Raw genomic sequence first — 26,771 nt, 5'->3', positions numbered from 1 at the left:
AAGAAAAATCTTAATCACAAGAAGTCTAGATATTATATTTCAAGAAATCACACATGATGATTGGTCACATTTGTATTATCTTGAGGTTGAAATGAAAGAGAAAAAAACATACTTGTGAATTCCCCAAAGAAATTCTATGTTGTAATCTTCAAAACATTTCTTAACAAAAATCCAGAGGCTCCAATTCAACAATAAACTGCAAAAAGAAAAAAAGGAAAAGATGAGTACATATAAGAATGTACCACAGTCAGCATCTCTCAACAAATGAGATAAGAAGATAATATTCCAGAAGGCAGAAGTTAAAGCAAAACAACACATTATCATAGCATAACAAAATATAGTCTTCCCAGGGAAAGTGTAACATTAATGAATGAAATGAAGTTAAGTTTTTCTTAACTGCCTGCTCTGTGTTGGGTATTGTGCTAGCACATTTCAAATATCTCATTTAGTCCTCCCAACAACTCTGTGAAATAGGTGCTACTACAGAAGAAAATAGACGACTGCCAGTTATTCACAATGAGCTGATGCTTAGGATTTTAAACATTGGAGTCAAGAAAAACATGAAGAAATATATGTTTTTAGCATATGGACAGGATTATTTGATAAAGGGAGAAAAACCAGTGTCCCTTCAGAACTCTTTCAACTTTGAAGGATTAAAGGTAACAAATAATAAGAAAAATTTTAGGTCAGTTTTATTATTTTTATATTACATTAAGAAACACAAAATTAAGGAAAGGGGCCGAAATAACCTAGGGAAAAAGAGGGAAGAAAAGAATTTGCTATTTTGCGTTATCAGGGGGAGTGAGTATAATAGACAAATATGAATAAAGTACACTGCCATCATTCTTTTTCTGAACTAAGTGGAGATTAAGTTCATAGATTCAGTTACAAAATTGTTCACAACCTGAAATTGGTGTTGGTACAGAAGAAATTCAGACATTTGCTATTACTTCCTTAAAGATTCCTGTATTGCTTTTTTCTTGTTAGTGATTTGTCTATGTATAATCCCTGGACCATGAAGCTATCAAGCACATCTAGGAGAATGTCATGTTGATTTACTGCCAAGTTGGAGGGTAATTCTACTAGAAAGAACCAAACCATTATGAGCAGGAAAAAATTCTGAAAGTCATCTGCACTTATCAACAGAACTTGAACACAAAGCACTTGAGTCCTGGTAGACTTTTAATTTCTCAAAGCCAAACTGGAGGATATGTTTGTTTGTTTTCTCCCAAGTGTTTAACATTCTCAGTTCTTTACTGCTGCTAGAGTAGAGTAGAAGGGAGTTATAGAAAGATGAAGAGGAGAGACCAGCTAAGATGGTGAAATAGCTTGACAAAGTACAGACAAGCTTGGTCCCACAATTGCACCACAGAGACATAGATCATGAATCAAACTGAGTAGTCAATGGAAAATACAAGAACAACTCCTCAGTGAGTCATTTTCTATTTCAGGTGGGAACAGGGCAGGTCAGACAGAGAGGTCTGGAGGTGATGGAGAAAGGTTCTAGTCAGTAGCAAACTATGTGGACCTTTCTATCAGGGAGGTTCAGGAGGGCCCTGTACACAGCTATGCTCCAGGCCTGAGAAGAGATATTCCTCAGTCCTATGTAGACCTTGTTTAGGTGAAAGAGTCTTGGTCCCACTGAGAGCTCTGCTGCTTGTTCCTTAGGGCCATGTCAGCAAGTCAGACAGGAACCTTTGTTTAGGAGTGGCAGTCTATGGCAAGGAGTCCTCATGGGCCTAGACATGGAGCCTCATCAAGGAACATATACAGAATTGAGCAACATCTGTGAGGCCTGTCCCATCAGCAGATCTGGTTGAGAGATCCATTGCCCAGTCATTCCTAGAGGCTGTCACTGAACAACAAAAGTAAGAAAGCCAGACCTAAGAAGATCCCAAAATTCTGTCACAGTGAACCTATCAATCTTTCCAGCTCACTGATAGTGGGTGAAGTTTTTTGGAGTTGAATTAGATTGAAAGCTCCAAAACCCAGAGGAGTAAATTTAGGACCTCAGATTCACAGACTGTTAATCAGAATTATTCAGATAAGACAAATTTGAGAATGAGGAAAGTTTGATGATGCTGTCCCTGTTATATTGGAATAATACACAAACTCAAAACCCCAAGAAAGCAACAGCAGGACAAAGAGGACACACACACGCCCCAGATAATGTCTCCACAAGTCCAGAGACCCAAGTTCAAAATCCTGAAGAAAGACCTGAAGAAAGAGGCAACAAAAAGGAAATCCACCAGAAAAATAAAAACTGTTAGAATGACTGGGATACTCAAGAAACAAACTTAGAATAGGTGAATGACTTTAGGGTAGCTAGGTGATGCAGTGGGTAGAGCACTACTCCTGGAGTCAGAAGGAACTCAGTTTAAATCTGACCTCAGGCACTTAACACTTGCTTAGTGATGTGACCTTGGGTAAGTCATTTAATCCCACTACTTTGCAAAAATCTAAAAAAAAATAAGTGAGTGACTTCAAAACACCTCTAAAGAAGCCTCAAAAAGAAAAAAAATGATTTTAGGAAATTCAACTAGACATCCTTTTTTTTTTGGTTAAGTCAGTTTTCAGTTGTATTTGACTCTTGATGATTCCTTGTAAGGTTTTCTTTTTTTTTAGATTTTTTTTCAAGGCACTGGGGTTAAGTGGCTTGCCCAAGGCCACACAGCTAGGTAATTATTAAATGTCTGAGGTCGGATTTGAACCCAGGTACTCCCGACTCCAAGATTGTTGCTCTATTCACTGCGCCACCTAGCCACCCCTCTTGTAGGGTTTACTTGGCAAAGATATGAATATGGTTTGATATTTTCTTCTCCAAGTTATTTTACATATGAGGAAACTGAGGCAAATGGGGTCACAGTGCTATTAAGTATGTGAAGCTAGACTTGAACTCCAAGCTCTACAGCTTATCTACTATATCACATAACTATCTATAAATTTCCTAAGAGATGAAAACAAGCAGAGCCAAGATGGTGGCATGAGAACAGGTTTACCCAGGGGCTCTCTTACAAAATATTTCAAGAGCCTTAAAATTATGACTCTAACTAAATTTTCAAGAGACAAAACCCACAGAAAGGTCTACTGAGGTAATTCTCCAGCCCAAGGTAACCTAGAAGATCGTGGGAAGGCTCTGTTCCATGGGGTTGGGGGGAGATGCAGCACAGCCAGGATCACCACACCAGAGCAAAGGTCCTCCAGCCCTCTAAGACCAGCCTGTGGGATGCCTGGGTCCCTGGGAGCACTGGCTAGTGGCAGTAGAAGCAGTTTCTTGACCTGACAACCCAGGGAACACCAAGAACAACTTGGAAGTTCAGTGGGGAAACCTCTACCAGAATGACTGAGAACCATCTTGGCCCTCACCACAGTCCCAGTTCTCAGCACAAGCATGGACATAAACACAGCCCAGATTCCAGGAAATAGAAGCAGCCCTGTGGAGCCGCCTAGCAGGGAGCCACCCAGCATATGCTTCCAGAGTGCTCAGTCCATGTAAGGAACAGGGGTGGGGGGAGACAGTTGAGCTCTCTCCTCTCTCCTCTCTCCCTGAGACAGGACTCTGGTGCTTTGTCCATATTCAGACCCCGGTCACAGTCTGGGGTCCACTATTGCCATAGTGCAGGGACCTGCCACACAGCTCCAAGGCAGAGAGGCATGCTTGTGGTCATCCATAGTCCAGAGCACAGTCAAAGCCTCCCATAAAATCTTTAAGCAACTGAGGTCCTTGTGGGGTTGTCCCAATAATACCCCAAAACTCAGCAAGCACCACAAAACCAGGGCACAGGCTGGGGAAAGGAGTAAACAGAATAAAAAGTTATCTGAACATAGACAATTACTTTGGTTCCATGGAGGATCAAAACACATACTCAGAAGATGACAAAGTTCAAGTTTCTGTATCCAAAGCCTCCAAGAAAAATAGGAGTTGGGGTCAGGCTATGGCAGAGCTTAAAAACGATTTTGAAAATCAAGTAAAAAGAGGTAGAGGAAAAAATGGGAAGAGAAATGAGAGAGATGCAGGAAAAAGATGAAAACCAAGTCAACAGCTTAGTTAAGGAGATCAAAAAATGCTGAAGAGAACAATATGTTAAAAACCAGTTTAGCTCAAATGGATAAAAAACCAGTATAAAAAGTTAATGAGAAGAAGAATGCTTTAAAAAGCAGACCAAATGGAAAAGGACATAAGAAGGTTCTCTGAGGAAAACAAATCCATCAAATGTAAAATGGAGCTAAAGGAAGCTGATGAATTTGCAAGGAATCAAGAAACAATAAAACAATACTAAAAGAATGAAAAAAAAACTAGAAGTAAATGTGAAACAATTGACCTGGAGAACAGATCCAAGAGAGACAATTTAAAAATACTTGGGCTCCCAGAAAGTTATGATCATGAAAAGAACTTTGACTTCATTTTTACAGAATTTCTACAGGAAAATTGCCCTGATATCCTAGAAGCAAGGGATAAAATAGAAATTGAGAGAATCCACCAATCTTCCCCTGAAAGAGATTCAAATAAATAAATAAATAATCAAATAAATAAATAAATAACTCCCTCCCAGGAATATTAAAGCCAAATTTCGGAACTTCCAAGTCACAAAGAGAAAATATTACAAGCAGCCAGAAGGAAACAATTCAGATATCATGGATATATCAATATCATATCAATCAGGATTACACAGGACTGAGCAGCATCCACACTAAGGATTTGTAGGGCTTGGAATATAACATTCTGGAAGGGAAAAGAGCTTGAATGTAACCGAGAATCAACTACCCAGAAAAACTGAACATCCTCTTCTAGGGGAAAAGATGGACTTTCAACAAAACAGGGGACTTTCAAACATTCCTGTTGAAAAAGCCAGAGCTGAACAGAAAGTTTGATCTTCAAGTACAGGACTCAGGTGTAGCATAGAGAGGTTGGAAGGGAAGGTCAAATTATGAGGGATTTAATGATGATGAACTGTGTGTATTCCTGCAGGGCAAATTGATACTGATAGTACTCCCATGAACCTTCTCATTAAATAGAACAGTTAGAAGGAGCATATATAGACAAGGTACAGGAAGGAACTGAATTTGAAGGGGTAATATATTGTAAAAATGGAGTCACTGGGTGAAAAAGGAATGTACTGGGAGAAAGGGAAAGGAGAGGTAGAATAGGCTAAGATATTTCATTCATAAGGCTCAAGAAAAAGCTTTTGCAATAGAATTGAAGTGAGAAGGTGAGAGGAAATAAGTGAGCCTTCATTCTCATCAGAAATGGCTCAGAGAGGAAACAACATACTTAATAGAGTATAGAAATTTATAAAGAAAAGGAGAGAAAGGGGATGGGGAAGGGGAGGGGTGGTTGTACGTGATAGAGGAAAGGGTAGATCATGGGAGAGGGTAGTCAGATATAACACATGTTTTATACTTTTTGTAAGGTGGTGGGATTGGGGGCCTGTTTGAGACCACACGGCTGGGTGGTGTTGGGTCTTTGGCGTGGGAAGCAGTTGCAGGGCCTCCTGGTCCCAGGGCCAGTGCTCTTGTCTGCTGTGCCACAGCACACTTTTCAATAGGGACAGAGTGAAAGGGAAGAGGAAATAAAATAAATGGTACTGGGGAGGAATGGATGGAGGGAATTACAATCAGTGGCAGCAACTGCAGAAATATATGGAAGTAACTTCTGTGATGGACTTATGATAAATAATGCAATCCACCCCAGAGACAGAGCTGATGATATTGGAAAACAGACTGAAGCACACTTTTTTCTCTTTCTTTCACTATTTCTTGTTTTTTTTTTATTTTTGTGGGGGGAGGGGGAATTGTGTTTACTTTTACAAGACTATTTTAGTATTGTGTAAATAAAGATGTAAATTAAAAAAGAGATAAAAAAGAGTAAAAAAGAGTTCACAATTAAAAAGATGGAGGAAATTAATTGAAAATGTCAATAAATAAGCAGAAAAGGAAAAAGAACTGTGGAAGAAAGACAAGGAAAGAAAAGCAATGGCTTTAGAAAAGAGCTTCAACAAGAACACTATACACAGTAAGAGAAAAAGAGTATGATCAGCTGTGAATGCCGTAGCTAATCTCAAGATTACAATATTTGACAACAATTCCAAGAGATTAATGATAAAAAGCTATTCTTGTCTCAAGAAATAAGAGATGGAGTCTGAATGAAGATCAAATCATACTTTTTTCCCTTTATTTTACTTGTTTTTCTTTTGTTTCTCTATATTCATTTACAACATGAATAACGTGGAAATATGTTTTTCATGATAGCTCATATATAATCTATTCCAAATTGCTTGCCACATTAATTTGGGGAAAAGAGAGGGAGAGATCTTGGAGTGAAATACTTGAAAAATGATTATTAAATATATTAACATGTATTTGGGAAAATATACTAAAAAAAGAAAAAAAGATCCAAAATATTAGACAAGCCCTAGAATCCCCCAAAATGTGGTTGTTCTATTGTTTCAGTCATGTCTGTGTCTTCATGACCCCATATGGGGTTTTCTTGGCAGAAATACTGTATTAGTTTGCCATTTACTTTTTCAGCTCATTTTACAGATGAGGAATCTGAGACAGACTTAATTGACTTGTCTAGGGTCACACAATTAGTAAATGTTTGAGGCCACATTTGAACTCAGGTCACCTTGACTCAAAGTCTCTCACTCTTTACACTGTGTCAGTTACCTGCCTTCCCTAGAAATTAGTATGGTCTAAATAGGAAAATAACAGCTATACAAGTCAACAAGAAATATTAGAACAAAAGCAATTTTTTAAAAGCAGGAAAATATATGGTATCTCACAGCAAAAACTTCTTACCTGAACTGAAAAACAAATCAAAGAGAAATAGTAGAAGAATTTAAAAAAAAACTATATACAGAGCATGACCAATAATCAAGCTAAGAATTTCCAGAAATCTTACATGTGGTGAGATATTTTAAAAATCAGGATACAAAATAAAAATAAAACTAATCTATTAATCTTCTTTTGAATTAACTTGAAAAATCAAAATCCCAGGAATATTATCTTATAAATCAAAAGCTTCTTAGTCAAATAAAACTATTGTAAGCTGGCAGAAAAATAGAAAAAAAACATGCCAAGGAGCCAATCAACATTACACAAGATTAAACCATCACTATTATAAAAGAATGGAAATTGTAGATTATCACATCTGAGAAGGAAAACAAAATAGAGACACACAACCAAGAAACTTGCCAAGAAAAATTGGGAATTCATACACAATGGGTTTTGAGGTGGCAGGTGAGGAATGGGCTATTAATGAAATAGAAAATTTCCAAAGATTATTGATGTCAAGTACAGAATTATATAGAAACTTTGAAATACAAATTATTGAAATCAGAGAAAAATGTGAAGGAATATATGAATGAGAAATTATAAGGATCTAAACAAAAACTATTTTTGTTCTACTATATTTGATGATTACATATCACTACTTTGTATAAAACACTTTGCTCTTTTAACATTTGTTTTCATTATTAAATTTTATTTTTAATTTATTGAATAAAACAAGCATTTCCATAATATAATACAATAAAAATATGATTGCCTATAAAACTTCACATCTATGTGCAGCTTTCTATTCCTTTCAAATATTTACCAAAATTATCACTCAAATTTCTTTTTATTCTTCCCTCTCCACCCCATAATGAACACACATATATCTACATTTTATAAATATATATATATATATATATATATATATATGTGTGATTATTCAATAAATACTTCTATTCATCAGTTCTTCCTTTAGTTACAGAAAGCATTTTTCTTCATCTAATTTTTATATGTTACTTTGGGCATTTATAATAATCAAAATATTTATTTGTTGAAATTCCTTCTTACAACACTATTGCTGCTACTGTATACAATGCTGTCTTGGTCTGTTCATTTTACACCTTGTTATTTTGTTGGAGTCTTTTCGTGTTTTTTTTCTTAAATCATGAAGCTCGGGGCAGCTAGGTGGTACAGTAAATAGAGCACCCAACAGAGGACCTGAGTTCAAATCTAGACTCAGTTACTTAATAATTACCTAGCTGTGTGACTTTGGGCAAGTCACTTAACCCCACTGCCTTAAATTTTACAAAAAAGGAATACTGAAACAAGAAGTTCATTATTTCTTATAGCAAAGTGGTATTCCAACACCATTTATACCACAACATGCCCAGTCATTCCCTATTTCATGGAAATCCATGCAATTTCCAGTTCTTTGCCACCAAAAAGAAGTTGGCTATAAATTTTTAAGAACATTTAGTTTCTTTCCTTTTTTCCCTAATTATTTACTGAAATAGATCAAGTAGTCGTATTGCTGATATAGGTGGTTTAGTAACTCCTTGGATGTAATTCCAAATTGCTCTCCACAAGGTTTGGATTAGTTAACAGTTTTACCAACCAAAAATTAATGTCCCAATTTTTCCAGTCCCCTCTAACATTTGTCATTTTCCTCTTCTATCATTTTAAACAATCTGGGAAATCTGTAAAATTGTATCTCAAGGATTTTTTAATTTACATTTTTCTAATCAATAATGATTTAGAATGTTTTTTTCTTATCCTTTCACCAATTATTAATTGGTTAATGACTTGTACTCTTACAGATTTGACAAAGTTCTTAAGATAGTTTGGATATGATACCTCAATCTGATAAAATGTCTAGAAAAATTTATCTCAATTTTCTGCTTTCCTTCTGGTCACGATTACAGTTTTTTCTTTATTTATACAAACCCTTTTTAATGTGATGTAATAAAAATTATCCATTTTACACCTAACTTTTCTCTGTCTCTTCATTATTTATAAATTACTCACATATTCATGAGTCTGATGAGTAGTACATTCTGTCTTATTATTTTCTTGTAAAAAATCTTTATATCTAGGCCATTTTTTATTTTTATCACATTCTGTAAAGAGGACATACAGGAATCTATTAATTCAGTGTTTGGAACTGATTTTTGCAAATTTTAAAATAAGTGTTTATTGGCATCATATGTTCTTTATATTATCATACTTATTCTCAGTATCCATGCCATTCTTCACCTAGATATTTATCCCCCCATATCAAACTGTATTTCTTTAAAACCACAAAGAATCAACACAACAAATTGACATATTTGAAAATTCTAAGTTCTTGTATAATATGTAACAACTGTTTATCTCATACTATCATAAATTGGGATTCTAAGGGAATCCTCTTACATTTGTGGTTTATATATATATATACACTTCTGTAATATTCATTAATGTTTTTGTGCAGTTCTTTTCATTTACATTGCTGTTTTTATTGTTTATGTTGTTTTCATTGCTCTGCTTGCTTTACTCTATATCAGTTTACATTGACCTTTCCATGCTTCTTTCTAGTCATCATATACATATTTTCTTATAGAAAAGTTATATTCTATTCCACTTATTAGTACAGTTTGTTTAATAATTCTCCTAATCACTGGATAGAAACTTTGTTTCCAATACTTTGTCATCACAAATAGTGCTGATTTTGGTATATATTGGAATTTCTTTTGATCAAAGTCATTTTGGGAAACCTTTGAAATAATAGAGTCTCTGCATCAAGTTGTATGGATAATTTATTTACTTAATTTGCATTACTCCAAATTTCTCTCCAAAATGCTTATCAAAATTCATCAGTGTGTTTCTTATGATAGAATTTCTGCACCATTGGAACCCCATAATGCCCATAGCAGAGCAGAGATCCTCTTCACATATCCAGGGCAGAGGGGAGTGAGTGCCTGTGGCCACCCACAGCTCAGAGCATAGACCAGTAGAGCAGTCTGCAAAAACCCTCAAAAGTTTGAGAAAGTGCATCCATCACCCTGAAAGCAGAGATCCACCTTATTGAAGAGTTAAACTCAAGTCATCAACTGGGGAGATGAGCAAACAACAGAAGAAAAGAATCTGACAGTAGACAATTACTTTGGTCCCTTGGGAGGATCAACATACACACTCAGAAGATGACAAAGTTAAAGTGTTTCTATTGAAAGCCTCCAAGATGAACAGGAAATGATCTCATCCTATTAAGGAAAAGCTCAAAAAAGATTTTGAAAGTCAAGTAAGGAAAGTAGAGGAAAAATTGGGAGAAGAAATGAGAATAATGAAGGAAAATCATGAAAACAGTCACAAGTTTTCTGAAGGAGACAAAAAAATACTGAAGAAAATAACATCTTAAAAACCAATTTAGGTCAAATGGAAAAGCTGTCCAAACAGTCAGTGAAAAAAAGAATACCTTAAAAAACAGTATTGTCCAGATGGAAAAAAGAGGTATAAAAACTCTCTGAATAAAACAATTCTTTTAAATATAGAATGGAGCTAATGGAAGCTGATGACATTGTGAAAAATCAAGAAACAATAAAAACAAAAGAATGAAAAACTAGAAGAAAATGTGAAACATTTCATTGGAAAAACAACTTTTCTGGTAAAGAGATCCAGGAGAGGTCATTTAAAATTTTATTGTGCTACCTGAAAGTCATGATCAGGAAAAAAGCCTAGACTTCATTTTTTTTTCATTTTTAAAAATTTATTTAATTTTGAATTCTACAATTTTCCCCCTAATCTCACTCCCCCCCCCCAAGAAGGCAGTCTGATAGTCTTTATATTGTTTTTATGGTATACATTGATCTAAATTGAATGTGTTGAGAGAAAAATCATATCCTTAAGGAAAATATAAAAATATAAGAGATAGCAAAGTTACATTAAAAACGTTTTTTTTTAATTAAATGTAATAGTCTTTGTTCAAACTCCACAATTCCTTCTCTGGATATAGATGGTATTATCCATTGCAGATACCCCAAAATTGTCCTTGATTGTTGCACTGATGATGCAAGTCCTTTAAGATTGATTATCAATCCCATGTTATTGTTATGGTGTACAATGTTCTTCTTGTACTGTTCATCTAACTCCACATCAGTTCATGCAAATCCTTCCAGGCTTCTCTCAATTCCCATCTCTCCTGGTTTCTAATAGAACAATAGTGTTCCATAATGTTCATATTCCACAGTTTGTTCAGTCATTCCCCAATTGATGGACATTCATTCAATTTCAAATTCTTTGCCACCACAAACAGAACAGCTATGATTTTTTTGGTACAAGTTATTTTTTTCACCCTTTTCCATAATCTCTTCAGGGTATAGACCTAACTTTTATTTCTGGATCAAAGGGTATGCACAGTTTTATTGCCTTTTGGGCATAATTACAAATTGCTCTCCAATTGCTCACCAAAAATGTATTAGTGTCCCAGATTTCCCAAATCCTTTCCAACATTGGTCATTGCCTAGATTTCATTTTTAAAGATATGTTCCAGGAAAATTGTCCTAATATCCTAGAAGAATTGGGTAGTGTGGAAATTGAGGGAATCTACCAATCACCTCCTGAAAGAGATCCCAAAATAAAAACTCAAGGAATATTATAGCCAAATTCCAGAAGTCCTAATTCAAGGAGAAAGATTACAAGCAGTGGAAAGAGAAACAATTCAAATAACCTCACTACAGTGAGGATTAGACAGGATTTAGGCTAATAAGGCTTGGAATAGTGTATTCTGGAAGACAAAAGAGCTTGGATTACAACTGAGAATCAATTACCCATCAAAACTGAACATCCTCCTCTTTCAAGAGGAAAGATGGATATTCAATGAAATAGGGGAGTTCAAACTTTCCTATTGAAATGACCAGAACTGAAAAGAAATTTTGATCTTCAAGTAGAGGACTAAGGTGAAATACAGAGAATGTGGACAGGAAGGGCAAATTATGAGGGATTTAAGAATTTGAACTACTTAATGGGAAGATGATTCTGATAACTCATATGAACTTTTTAATTTATTAGGGCAGTTAGAAGCAGCATATAAAGACAAGGCAGATGAGGGAGCATAATATGAAGGTATAAAATATTTTAAAGATAGAGTTAATGGATGAGAAAGGCATGTACTGGGAGAAAGGGAAAGGAGAGGTTGAATGTGCTAAGATATTGTATATAAAAGAGGCAAGAAAACTCTTCTGCATATAGAAGGAGGAAAGCTGAGGGAAACTGAGTGAGCTTACATTCTCATCAGAAGTGGCTCAGAAAGGAAATAGTAGACACATTCAATTAGGTATAAAAATATATCTTACCCTTGAGGAAAATAGGAGAGGAAAGGGATGGGAGTAAGGAGACAGGGCGTAGATAATAAGAGAAGGTAGTCAGAAGGAACACAATTTTGAGGAACGACAGGGTAAAAGGAGAGAAAATAGATTAAATAAGAGTAGGGAAGAATAGGATGGAAGTAAATGCAGCTAACAATACCAGCTGTGGAGGGGGGATAGCATTGAAGCAACTTCTCTGATGCAGTTATAATAAAGAATGCAATCCATCCCAAAGAAAGAGCTGATGGTACCTGAGTACAGAGGGAAGCATACTGTTCTTTTTCCTCTCAATTTATTTTTCTTGACATTTCTCTAACTTTCTGGGGAGAGGGGAGATTATGTTTACTGTTACAACAAGAGTATTGTAGTAATGTAAAAAAATGAATAAATGAATTTTTAAATTAAAAAAAACTTGCCCAGCAAAACTCTTTATAAATATACAAGAGATTTGAGAATTGGAAGAAATAGAGGACTTCCAAAAATTCCTTATACAAAAATCAGAACTATATAGAAAATTTGAAATACAAAATCTTGTACAAAGAGAAAAATATAAAGGTTAACATGAATGTGAAATATTAAGGATCTAAATAGGAACTCTTTCCATTCTAATGATAGTTATATCTGATGATGATCATATAATCACTTCCCCCAACAAAACTCTATCATCTTTTAACGATTTTTCATTATTAAATTAAATTTTTATTTTTTTATTAAATGAAATTAAAATTTTAATTTATTTAAAGAAGCTTTTCCATAATGTAATGCAACAAATGATTGCCTATTAAACTGCAATTCTTCGATGCACAATTTGATATCCTTTTTAAATATACAACAAAATTCTCACATAAAACTCTGTTTATTTTTTCCTACCCTCCTTGCCCTAGAGATGGATACACAAATAGTTGTATGCAGATATATATATGTATATATAAAAATATTGATATATACACATATACACATATATATGTACATATATGCACAAAATTATTCTATCCATGTTTCTATTTCTCTGGTCTTTCTCTGGATGCAAAGTGCATCATTCTTTGGGTAGTCATAATAATCAAAATAATATTTAGTAAGCATTATTCTTACAATATATTTCTTTTATGGTTTACAATGTTCTTTTGGTTCTGTTCATTTCATGCTTCATTATTTTGTGTCTCTTCCCATGTTTTATTTATACTACAACTTGTCCAGCCATTTTCTAATTAACAGACATCCCTGCAATATCCCAGGGCTTTGCTCACCACAGAGAACTGCTATAAACATTTTGGAACACATAGGTTCTTATTCCTTTTCCATGACTGTCTACAGAAATAGGTCAAATAGTGAAATTGCTGAATCAAAGGGTATGGGTAGCCTAAGAACTCTGAAAGAAATTTCAAATTACTCTACACAATTGTTCAATCTGTTGACAATTGCACCAACACAGAATTAATGTTACAATTTTCCCACATTCCTTCTTACATTTGTCCTATTCCTCTTATATGATTTTATACCTTTTCAAAGATCTGTAAAATAATACATCAACATTTCTTACCTGCATTTTTCAAATCAATAATAATTTAGAACTTTTTTTCATATATCTACAAATTGATTTGATTTCTTCATTGGGAAAGTGCCTGTTCATATCCTTTGATCATTATCAGTTGGTGAATGACTCATACTCTCATAGATTTGAGAAAGTTCTTGATATATACTAGATTTGAGATCTTTATCTGATAGATTGTCCATAAAAAAATCTTACTCAATTTTCTGGTTTCCTTCTGATCTTGGTCAAATTTGTTTTATTTTTACAAAGTTTTTTTTTTTTGTTTGTTTTTTTTTTGTTTTTTTTTTTTAGTTTTTGCAAGGCAAATGGGGTTAAGTAGCTTACCCAAGGCCACACAGCTAGGTAATTATTAAGTGAATTATTAAATGTCTGAGGTTGGATTTGAACTCAGATACTCCTGACTCCAGGGAAGGTGTTCTATCCACTGCGCCACCTAGCCTCCCCACAAAGCTTTTCTAATGAAATGCAATTGAAATTATCTATTTTACACCTAATTTACCTCTGTCTTTTTTTATTTATAAATGACAATAATATACCCCTGTTTGTTCAGGCATTCCCCAGTGGATGGGTATCCCCTCAATCTCAAATTCATTGCAATAAGAAAAGATTTGCTCTCATAATTTTGAATATATTAATGCTTTCCCCTTTTCTAATATCTCTTTTGGCTTTGAGATCTGGTGGTATTATAATTGAGTCAAAGGGTACATTTTGTTTTGTAGCCTTTTCTACTATATAATTCCAAACTGTTCTTCAATATGGTTATATGGATGTTTGTCCTTCATTCTTGAAAATCACATTGAATTTGAATGAGGGGTTGCTGTGCTAAGACACCCATCTCACTTTATCCTCCAGATTGGCCAGAAATGAATCAGGGAGACTGGAGATGGACCCAGATATTAGTTAATGGAGATTAAGTGACTTGTCCAAGGTCACCAAGTTAGTATGAGTCAAGCAGCTCAGACTGAATTAGAACTCCCATCCCCCTGACTTCCACTGCTCCGCTAGTTGCCCCATTATGGTTACATCAGTTAACAACACTACCAGCAGGGCATTAGTCTAACCTTTTCCAGCCTCCCCTCCAAAATTGGTCATTAATGGTTAAATATTAGGAAAATCAGCAAAATAAGTATCTACATACATAATAAGAATAAAAAAAAATCAGTACATTTTATCAATAAATTCAGAAAAGGGGGCAGCTAGGTGATGCAGTGGATAAAGCACCGGCCCTGGAGTCAGGAGGACCTGAGTTGAAATCTGGTCTCAGACACTTAATAATTACCTAGCTGTGTGTCCTTGAGCAACTCATTTAACCCCATTGCCGTGCAATAAATAAACAAACAAACAAACAAATAAATAACTGCAGAAAAGGTTTTTTGCAAGTTTCCAAATCCTGTTGTTTTTGTTTTATTCTTTTTTTTAATTTTAAAAGTTCCTTTTTAAATTTTATTTTAAACTTTAAAAAAGAAAAGCATTGCCATGTGTACAGCAGAACATAGAAGAGTCTAAATATAATGCAATAAATTTCCATTTCAAGAGAGTCCATGTAATAAATACTACAGGATGATCAAAATTTTCCATCTTTTCTTTGCTTCTTTCAGTTGTATACTTTTTACTTTTGTCTCCTTCCCTCCTCAAGAAGACTACATATATATTCACATATACGCATATATAGGACATTCATATAATTTCTTATTTAAAAAAGTCTAATGAGCAAGGTAGGGCTATCGTTGATCCAAGCATTCTGGAAAGTGATTTGGAACTATATTCTTTCACCTAGTCATATGACTACTAGTTGTATTTTCCAAATAACTCAAGGAAGGGAGAAAAGGACCTGTATATATCTAAATATCTATCTATCTATCTATCTATCTATCTATCTATCTATCTATCTCTCTCTCTATCTATCTATTGATCTAGATATAGACAGATATAGATATCTAGATATAGAGATGTAGAGATAGAGATAGAGAGATAGGGAGATAGATGGATAGATAGATACTGATTATTTTGTAGTGAGAAAAAATTAAAAACTGAAGAGATGTCCATCAATTGAGGAATATCTGAAACATTTATGATATACAAATATGAAGAGCTACTTTTGTGAAGTTAGAAATGACCAAGAGGATGGTTTCAGAGCATCATGGAAAAACATCCATGAACTAAAATACGAAGGGGTAAGAATCAGAGATACACTTTATCCAATAACAACCATACTGTATTTTAAAAGTAATCAACTTTGCAAAACTTCAAACCTGTCCTCAAAACAATAAGCAAATATCATTCTAGAGAAATCATAATGTATCATGTTACCTAACTTCAGGTAATTAACAATAGAATCAGAGTACAGATTGGATCATCTTACTGTTTTCTTTCTATACTCCTTCCTTATTTCTTCCTTCTGTCCTTCTTTCTCCTTTACTTCTTGTTTTCTTTATATCATTATTACTTTTTCCTTTTCTCCTTCCTTCCTTTTCAATAACTAAATCAGAATAATTCAGGTTCTAGACCAGAAGACATTCTGAGTGTCTAATATAGAAAAACATAATGCAAGGAGACATTTTCCCAAGAATTATTCAAAACTTCACATAAATATAGCTATATTCTAAAATGTGGTAGTTCTTTAGAATGTAATTTTTATCTAAAGAAAAGGTAAAAAATAATTGTAAAATGTAGACAGATGCATATCTGTAGATAACCTCATGAGTAAAATCTAATCTCAGTTCTACCCAAAGTGTCGAAATTTGAGTTCTAAGAATAGATCTTCAACAGCTTCCAGAACAATTTCATGCCACTTGATGCATTTTCTTCATACATTTTAACTTTGTTAATGCCCAAGAGAAAAGGAGGAATCCTCTTTACTTCATTAGTGACTGTCCTGAGTTCTTGGTTAAGTCACTTATCTCTTACACTGACTCATGAAATCTCATTTTTCTCACTTAAACAATTGCAATGACTTTCTGACTGATCTACCTGCATAATGTCTCTCTACTCAACTCAGATCCTTAGAGTTTTCCACATATAAAATCTATTTATGTAATCCCCTGTTCAATCAACTCTGAAATATTCCAACTGCTGTACCATCACATATGGACCCTTTTTGTGACTGAATAACATTTATAACCATGTGGTTTTCCATGATGGCATAATATTCTTCTTCACTTACCTTATGGTCAAAGAAATTTGTCTTCTCTTTCTTCATATATGACAATTTATTTCACATCTACATTACTTAGCAAAAGGAGTCATCCATGCCTAAAAAGAATTTTCTCCTCCCCTCTACCCTTTAAAAATTCTTGATTTCATTCATAAATGAGAGAACATGCCATCTCTTCCTATCCCAAGAGGAAGTTGACTATGTACTTCCTATTTCATACTGCACTTGTTTTCAATCAGATCTTCAGTCTTATTTGGCAAAAAAACCTGACACATTCCACACAGTGATGAACAGTCTCAATGTTAAAATATACTACTACTACTACTACTACTACTACTACTACTACTACTACTACTACTAATAATAATAATAATAAAAATAATAAAATATTAATAAGGCTTTTCATAACTATATTCCTGTCAAAAAGGTAGATTTCATTTAGGAGTACCCAGCTTTTATGTCTTAGTCACCTTAGTCACTAGTTGAAAAGTCAAACTCTGTGCGTATTTCCCCCTATAACAATTACAAACTCAAGAAGACAATGATCAGAATGCTGAAAGATTTGTCCTGATCTCATGCTTAAATTCCAGAAAGAGAAAATGATTCATCAGATAGTAATTCCTCAGAGGAGCAAATGAACAATTTAACATTGTTTAACCTTCATTGTCAGGACACCAAAGAGGTGTCTAAATCTGATTCTCTTTAACTCAATATTTCTGATGAAAAATTGGTTTCTTGATCTCTAACTAATAGTTATAAATCTGAATGTTGTCTCAGTGTATAAAAAGTCAGTCTCCTTTGTAAGGCCTGTCTCTTAAAACTAAAATATTGACTTGTTCTGTGTCAATGCTATCTTGAAAGCTCAGTGATAGCATCAATAAAATCCTTTGCCTGGATAAACAAACCTTTTTTAAAAATTTTAAATGAATTTATTTATTTTCATCCATATGTATATGTATATTTTTAAGTTATAAAATTTCCTTCCACTCTCCCTTCCCAACCCCCCCTCCCCTCAGCAGCAAGCAGTCAGGTTAGCATTATATATATATATATATATATATATATATATATATATATACACATGTTTACAGATTAGTAATTTTTGGTATGATGAATTAGGATTAAGGGAAAGATATAGATAAGAGAAAATTTTTATAAAGTGTTCATCAGATTGGGAAGAGGTTTTTTTTGCATGTGTGTTTTGTTTTGTTTTGTTTTTCTTCCTTTGGATGGGGATAATATAGTCCATACCAATCAAATACAGCTATCCTAATTTTCTGGACTGCTGAGAGAAGCTGCTTCCATCAAGGTTGCTCATGTCACAATGTTGTTGTTGATGTGTACAAATGCTTTTTTGGTTCTACTCCCTTTGCTCAGCATCGGATCCTGATACTCATTCCATGCTTCTCTAGAGTCTGACCATTTAGGATTTCTTAAAGAACTATAGTATTCCATAGTAATCATGTACCATAACTTGTTTAGACATTCCCCAATTGATGGACATTCCCTCAATTTCCAATTCTTTGTCACTACAAAAAGGGTTGCTATGAATATTTTGGAACTTGTATGACTTTACCCTCTTTTATAATTTCTTCTGGATATAAACCTACAATTGGAATTGCTGGGTCAAAAGGTATGAACAGGGGCAGCTAGGTGGAGCAGTGGATAGAGCACTGGCCCTGAAGTCAGGAGTACCTGAGTTCAAATCCAGCCTCAGACACTTAATAATTACCTAGCTGTGTGGCCTTGGGCAAGCCACTTAACCCCATTTGCTTTGCAAAAAAAAAGGCATGAACAGTTTTATTGCTCTTTGGGGAAAGTTACATATTGATCTCTAGAAAGGTTGAATCCATTCACAACTCCACCAGTAATGCATCAATGTCCATCCTCTCACAACCTCTCCAACATTGATAATTTTCTCATTTTCTCATATGTGATGGCATAGCATTTGGAATATTTCAGAATTGATTGAACAGGGGATTACATAAATAGATTTGATATGTGGAAAATTTAGGTCTACCATTATGAAAGTTTTGCTGTCTATGTCTCCTTGTAATTCACTCAGCTTTTCCTCTAGGAATTTGGATGCTATACCACTAGGTGCATAAATATTTAGTAATGATATAGCTTCATCACCATTAGTGCCTTTTAAGAAGATGTAGTTTCCTTCCTTATCCCTTTTATTGAGATTGATTTTTGCTTTTACTTTATCTGAAATTAGGAGCACTACTCCAGATTTTTTACTTCAGCTGAGGCATAATATATTTTGTTCCAATCTTTTACCTTTGCCTGTAAGTCTCTCTCTGATTCAGATGTGTTTCTTGTAAACAACATATATTATAGGATTCCAGTTTTTAATCCATTTTTCTATCCTTTTCCATTTTAAAGGACAGTTCATCCAATTCACATTTACAGTTAACATTACTAATTCTGTATTTCCCTCCATGTTATCTTTCTCCATTTAGATTTTTCTCTTTCCTTTCCTCTTATTTCTCTTACCAAAATTTTACTTTCTTCCCCTTTGATTTATCTTTTAAAAATTTAAATTTCAGTTTATTTTCACTTTTACCTTCCCTTCCCTTTTTATCAGTCCCTTTTTCCTTTATTTTCCCCTTTCCCAGTAGATTGTTGGATTTTTAAACCCAAGAGGGAAGGTATCTTATTTCCTCTCTGTGCTAAATCTGTTGAATAGAATTCACTCAGCATTCACATTCTCCCTTCTTTCCCTCTAAAATTATAAGTATCTGTGCCTCTAACCTTGATGTTATTTATTGCTCTAATACTATTAATCATGTATCATCAATCACAGTATGATTATTTGATAGTATGATAAGTTCATATTGTTATCAAGGTATCACAGATTGTTTGCTTGATTCCTTGATGAGCAGCTTTGTGTCAAATTGCATTAAATTATATTTCTAATCATTTTACCCTTCTCCTTTTTCAAGTATATTTCAAATATACACAATCCTCCTCATGAGCCAAATTATAATCCAAAGTCATATCATTTCTTCAACTATTTGTGCCCTTCCCTCAGGCCTATTTTCTCTCCCACATTACCCTCCCCCCAAACCAAATTTAGGGTACTTAATCCCTTCTTAAGTGAAGCAAGGCCTATTTTCTTTCAAACTTTTTCTCCCCTTCCACACCCAGGGTACTTAACATCTTGTTAAGTGAAGCATGGGTTAAGTCAAACCCTGGCCTAATTAACTGCAAGAATCTTAAATATCTCTAAGTACTGGGAGGCTCTGGAGGTCTCACCTGAGACCTTTACAAATGATGTAAGTTACAGAGACACTGTATCAGGACCTCACAGTTTAAACTTTCAAAGTTTACAGACAGTTTATCTAATCATCATTAGACAAGGTGCTAAGCACAGTTCTAAAGAATTAGAAGTTTTATATCTTCCCTTTTAGGTTTGTATACAATTTGAAGATCTTGACCAACATTTGTTTTGTTTTGTTTTCCTTCCCCTTTTCATGTACCTTTTTATCCAACTCTTGAGTCTTGTATTTGGCTATTGAATTCTCTGTTCAGTTATAGTCTTTGTGTCAGGAAATTCTGGAAGTTCTCTATTTCATTGAATACCCATCTTTTCCCCTGACAGTATATACTGAATTTCGCAAGATAGTATATTCTGGGTTGTAATCCCAGGTCCTATACTCCCTGTAATATGTTATTCCAGTTTTTCTGATCTTTTGATATTGAGGTTGATAGGTCCTGTGTGAGTCTTGTTGTGTTTCTTTTGTATTTGACTTGTTTTCTTTTTGCTGCTTGCAATACTCTGTCCTTTCTTTGAGAGTTCTGGAATTTGACTATTACAACCCTTGGAGTTTTTGTTTTGCTGTCTCTTTCTGGAGGGGCTCTGTGTATTGTTTCAATGGTTATATTGTTATGTTATTCTAACAGATTTTGAGTTTTCCCTTATAATTTTCTCCATGATGTTTTCTAGGTTCTTCTTTTGATCTAGGCTTTCTAGTAGTCTGATGATTTTGTAGATTGTCTCTTCTAGATCTATTTTCCAGGTCATTCATTTTCCCTAAAAGGTACTTTACATTTTCTTCATTTTTTTCAGGCTTTTTATTTGTTTGATGGAATCCTTTTTTTGCAAGGCAATGGGGTTAAGTGGCTTGCCCAAGGCCACATAGCCAGGTAATTATTAAGTATCTGAGGCTGGATTTGAACTCAGGTACTCCTGATTCCAGGGCTGGTGCTCTATCCACTATGCCACCTAGCTGCCCCTGTTTGTTGGAATCTTGTGGTCTTACAGATTCATTGGTTTCTATTTGTTCAATACTAATTTTTTAGGGTTTTATTTTCTTTAATTTACTTTTATATTTCTTTTTCCAGCTGGTTATTTTTACTTTTAATGGAGTTTATTTCTTTTTTCAGCTCTTTATAATTTTCCTACATGACTTTAATTTCTTTTCTTTGGTTTTTAAATTCTTTTTCAAACTCTTTGATGGACTTTTGTATTTGAGTCCAATTTATAGACTGTTCTGATACTTCTGTGAGTAATTTTTCACTACTTCCTTCTTCAGACATGGCATTGTTATCATCTTTGTCTGTAAAGTAATTTTCTATAGTAAGCACTCTTTTACCATTTTTTCCATCTTTGTTGTTTTAGCCCTGTTTCTGGGGTATAGGGAGTATATATTCAAGCTTTTATTTATTTATTTATATTTTGATGGGACTGGGGTGTGATCCCTGGCTTGACATTGGCCAAGATCTTGCCTATGCAGGTCAGGCCTTGCCTTTTCAGAGGTTTTTTCCCTCCTTCATGTCCAGGTTCTGACTTAAAAGTGGTCTGTTCCCATCCTAGTCCCATCTTTTTCTCCAGTGTTTTCAGGGTTCAGACTTTGTTTAGCTTGGGTTCCTCCCTGCTGGCTTGAATTTGTTTCCAGGACCTCTGCTGTTGTTAATCAGTTAGCACCTGGATTGCACTCCTGTGTAGTTGGCTTTCCCTGCTCTCCCACCTCCTGGACTTTATTCCATTTTTCCCCTCAAAGAGATAGACCTTCACTGAAGATCTTGTCAGGATGTCTTTGACTCCTCTTTTCTTGGTTGGATCTATAGTGTGAATATCAGAGTAGAGGCTTCATTTATCTTTGGTAGGGTAAAGCTCAAGGAGCTTGTTAGCTTAATGCTGCCATCTTAGTTCTGCCCCCATAGTCACCCAGATCAACAAACCTTAAGATAAGAAAAATCTTGGTTGAATAGAAAGCAATCATATATTTATTTGTAACCATTTCCTCTCCAGCCTAAGTGGAATCCTTATCAATAGGAATTTGAAGCAAAGATTATAAGATATGAGAGTATCATATTGGAACCAATGTCATCTAGGTGAAATCTCATTGGTTACTTGATTCAGTTTTATGGTTCTTTGTCCTTTCTATATACAATGACACCAAAATTTTGGATTGGGGTTGGCATTTGTGAGGATGTCATCTACCTATGGCTTTTTGGTCAAATTCTAGAGAATAAAACTTCATTTATAAAAATAACTTTGTTATTTCATTTTAGCCTAAGAAAATTATAGTAATGATACCATGGATTCAGGTAGATGGGAATTTGAGGAGGAACAGATCCTTTGGACTCAAATGTGCTCCTTGGAAAGATAAGGGTTTGGAAAACAGGTTCTCAGTCTGTAGTCAGATGTGCTCTTTTGGAGAATAGAGGTCTGTAACTTTTAAAATCCCAATTATATTCTCAACCAGTGTTTTAAGTTGACAGATGTGGGTTAGACAATTTTGACTTGGAAATGGGGTAGACTACCTTTTAACAATGCTGGATATGGGATCCATAAAAAAAAAACTGGCCTAGTCAAAACTGGCCTTGGAATAACATGAGGCAACTGCTTTTTTAACTCATTTGTTTAATTTGGAAATTAAATATTTTCTAGGATTTTACTTGGGATCGGGGGAGGGTCTCATAGGCTGATCAGAATTTCCTGGTTTGTTTCAGGTTGGAGTGGGTACTGAAGACTCATTCTTAGATTTAAGTGTGGCACTTTTTTGGTAGAGTGGCATGGAGGTTAGATCTCTGAGGCTTTTTTTTATGAAATTTAAAGGATTTATCTGGTGCTCCATTGTCTTTGTCATGTTATGTTTTGGAGACTCTCTAGTGTGAGAGCAATGAAGGTTTTCCCTGGAGTTCAGGAGCCTCTATGGTTTGAGTTGATCTGACTCAATTTAGATGTTTATATGTGTCTGCTTTCAATTTTATTTTCTTTGCGTTACAGGCAGAAAGGAATTCTCAGCTAACTCTGCCTGGCTGGATTTGCTGATTGATCTTTGGGATCTTATTGATCAGTGTTCCCTTCCAGTCTTCCTTTGCAAATTAGACAATTTTTTTCCATTTTCAAAAACTCAGGATTTTGGGTTGGCTACGTGGTGCAGTAGATAGAGCACCAGCCCTGGAGTCAGGAGTACTTGAGTTCAAATCTAGCCTCAGACACTTAATAATTACTTAGCTGTGTGGCCTTGGGCAAAACTCTTAACCCCATTGCCTTGCAAAAACTCTAAAAAAACAACTCATGATTGCTTTTGAAAGAGAAAAGGGTACTAGATTCTTCTTCTTAACTTTCTTGCAGGTGTTCTCTCTCTTCCATCATCCTCCCTCCTTCTCATAAGTTTTATTTCATTCTCTCTTTCTCATCCAATTAAAAATGTTCCTCCATTTTCTTTTGTGTTTTGAAGAAACAGAGGTGAAAACATTCTTTATGAATTGCCCAGAGTTTTATTGTTTTATTGAGAATGTGAATTAAGAGCCAAAGTCAGCTCATCCTGATTTCCAAGAAAGGTCTCCTCAGAAACCTCATTATCCACAGAACCCTTTCCCCTTATCTCTCTGCTGCTCAGAACTGGTTTTGCTCTGTTATTCTTCTGAGCCCAAAATAACTAGATTTTTTTCATTTTATCTGTCATTGATATTATCAGATAATTAGAGCTGGAATGAACTATCAAGGGCTACAGAGTTGAACTCCATCATTTTATATACAGAAGAAAGTGATTTAGACACTTTCAGGGACCTGAACAGCTTCACACAGCTAGTTAAGCAGGTTTTGAAGAAGAATATAAACTCAGGATATCTTGACTGTCCAGAACTGTGTTTCAACCTCTGTGACCTGGCTGTGTCACTTCACACATTTTTCACAGCCCTCTTTGCTAGAGACTCCTATTTCATTTTCACTGCTAGTTTCCTTCCAGTTCTATATCTCTCACACAAATTCTCAGGGTCCTTTTTCCTCTTTTTCTCATCCATTGGTTCATCTCAAGGTTTGTCAGTGTGTGCATCAGAATGAGAATTCATAGTCTAGATGCCAAAGATCCTATCCCCTATGAAATCCAGGAAGCAGAACAATCTTGGTGAAAAATCAGTTAAAATGCATATAATTGGGAGATAGAGTCATAATCAAGGTACATCAAGGAGGTCAATGTTATGCATTCCAGGGAATTGGTGTAGTATAAAGAATAATAAGCCTAGAAATGCAGGAACAACAAATTGTTAAGAGAGTTGACATTAAAAGAAAATATTTTTATATATATTTTGTATTTGATGCTAGAGTCAATGAGGAACCACTGAAGTTTATTGAGGAGATGTGGGGGTGTCATTATTGAATTTTTGCTTTAAGAAAAGCAATCTGTTGGGCTAATAGAGAGTAGTTTTGAGTAGGAAGATGAGCCAGGCAGAGTCACAATTGCTATAGCCCAAATGTGAACTAATGAGACCCTGGGGCAGGAAGTGGCACAGTAGATAGAACAATGACCTTGGATTTAGGAGGACAGGAGTTCTAATCTGACCTCAAACACTTGCCACTTTCTTGGCTGTGTGACTTTGGGCAAGTCACTTAACTCTGATTGCCCCTTATCCAGGGACATCTCCAATAGTCCTGATCCCTATCTGCCCACTGGACTCAGATGACTCTGGATGTGAAAATGAGTCTGGTGACTCAGCACAGTATCCCCTCACTTAAATCCAATTCATGTGCTTGTCATGGCATCACCTCCCTGATGTTATGGTCTTCTTTAAAAACAAAGGACAAAACATTTAATAAGGTCCAAGAGATGCAAGGAAGGTCTAATTCCCTCTCTTTTCTAACTTCTTTTGATCCAAACTGATTCCTGCACAGCAAAGAAATGTCTATCTCTCCACATTTGATCTACTACTTCCCCTTCCTCCCTTCACTACTATTTTCTCAATCTTTTCCTTCTAAGTCTTGTCTCACACTACTTTCAAGACTAATTGCATAAAATCCACTGGGTCTCTCCTCTGGAAATATAGAACATTTTTCTCATATACCTCAAATTCATTGCCAAACTTTATTCTTCCCTGATCAGAACTGAACTTTCAAAGTTTACAGACAGTTTATCTAATCATCAAATAAAAAGTTTCCAGTTTGGTTCCTTAAGTAAGAGTTTACAAAGATATATTTCTCTATGTTGACTTTACCTCTTATTTATCTCTTCAATTATATTCAGCTAAATGATTCACAGAAGACCACAGTGGTCAGATAAACTATTTTCCTAAAATAAATTTGCTTATTCCCTTATTCCATTTTTCTTTCTAATTAAACAAACCTCCATCCAAGCTAAAATACTCTAGGATTTTCTTAAACACCAGATAATACTTCAAAACTTCAAACTGCACAAATGATTGCCTTATTTTTACACTAATTTTGGAATCATTGAAGACAAAACTTGTAAACTACTTTCAACTCTATCAAGAGTTGAAAAATCTTGTACTTGGTGTAATCACCTTTGCTACATTAAAACAATAAATCCTTCAGTCTCCAGGGTAGAAAGAGAATTCTATAGGGGTTAGGGTGACATTTTTCTGCAAATTATATCAAGTCTCAAATTTGGCATATCTACAGAGCTATAACCCCAAAAAGCCAATAAGATTTTACAGCATATATAGAATATTCAAACCACAATCCCCTTGCAATTTGGAAATACACATTAAATAGTTCAATAGTATACACTTCAATCACAAATTTGTTCTCTAATTTACACAAAGAATTCTCTTTGGCTCACTATCTCTGTTTCTATCTCTGTCTCTGTCTCTCTGTCTCTCTGTCTCTCTGTCTCTCTCTCTCTCTCTCTCTCTCTCACACACACACACACACACACACACACACACACACACACACACAAACTAAACTTTTCTCACTTTAGTGTTCCTAACTTGGCCAGAATTAGGAATACAGAAGAGATTATAATTTTTGAAAGTTTAGAAATTTTCAGTGGAAAGCTCTTTCTCTTTTTACCCTTTTCCTTTTTCTGATCAGTCCACAGGAAAAAGGTCAATTTGATTTACAAGGACTCAAAACACATACCATATTATCAACATATACTCTATATTCCACAGAACAATCAAGTACAAATAAAACACTGTTCATTCTCTCATGAAGTCTCAGAACACTAGATCTTTTTCTATTGTTTAAAGCTCTCTTTGCAAGGGCATAAGAGGAATGTAGAAAGGACAATTCTGAGTCAGGAGATTACCTAGGATCATGGAGACTTTGATGGTTCCTCTTTTGATCCAATCTCTGCACAGGTTGAACAGGCACTTCACTCCAGCGGGGTTGTTCTACTGGAGACTTTACAGACAGTAGAATTCTCCAGATAAGGCATGATCCTTGGGCTAGGTCAGGGAGCAGAGATTATCAGGGACTCTCCCTGGGAAGAGATCTAATCACAGTGTTTCTCCTTCATTTGGACTTATATATTCACTCACACAGTCACCGGCCATCTTATTTCACACACACTTGCAATCCAAAAAAATTCCTTCTTCTTCTTTTTATTTCAAGGAGAATGAATAATTTTCCTAAAGGTCAAGGAGCAGGAGGTTCCATCTGAAGTCTTGGTCCCAGCTCTCCTGCTGACCAGACAACTGTAGAGGTATGAGGTTCCCACATCCAGATCTTGCTTTCTACCTTCCCTAAGAGAAA

At 35.0% G+C, this 26,771-nt stretch overlaps 1 pseudogene; it reads left to right on the top strand.

The window, feature by feature from the left end:
- Positions 1-3,391: 3,391 nt before the first annotated feature.
- Positions 3,392-26,771, top strand: part of LOC141498750 (trinucleotide repeat-containing gene 18 protein-like) — a 98,742-nt pseudogene continuing 75,362 nt past the window's right edge.

The sequence above is a fragment of the Macrotis lagotis genome, chromosome X (genome assembly GCF_037893015.1).
Source record: "Macrotis lagotis isolate mMagLag1 chromosome X, bilby.v1.9.chrom.fasta, whole genome shotgun sequence".
Classification (NCBI taxonomy): Eukaryota; Metazoa; Chordata; class Mammalia; order Peramelemorphia; family Peramelidae; genus Macrotis; species Macrotis lagotis.
This window is presented reverse-complemented; position numbering and strand designations above follow the sequence as displayed.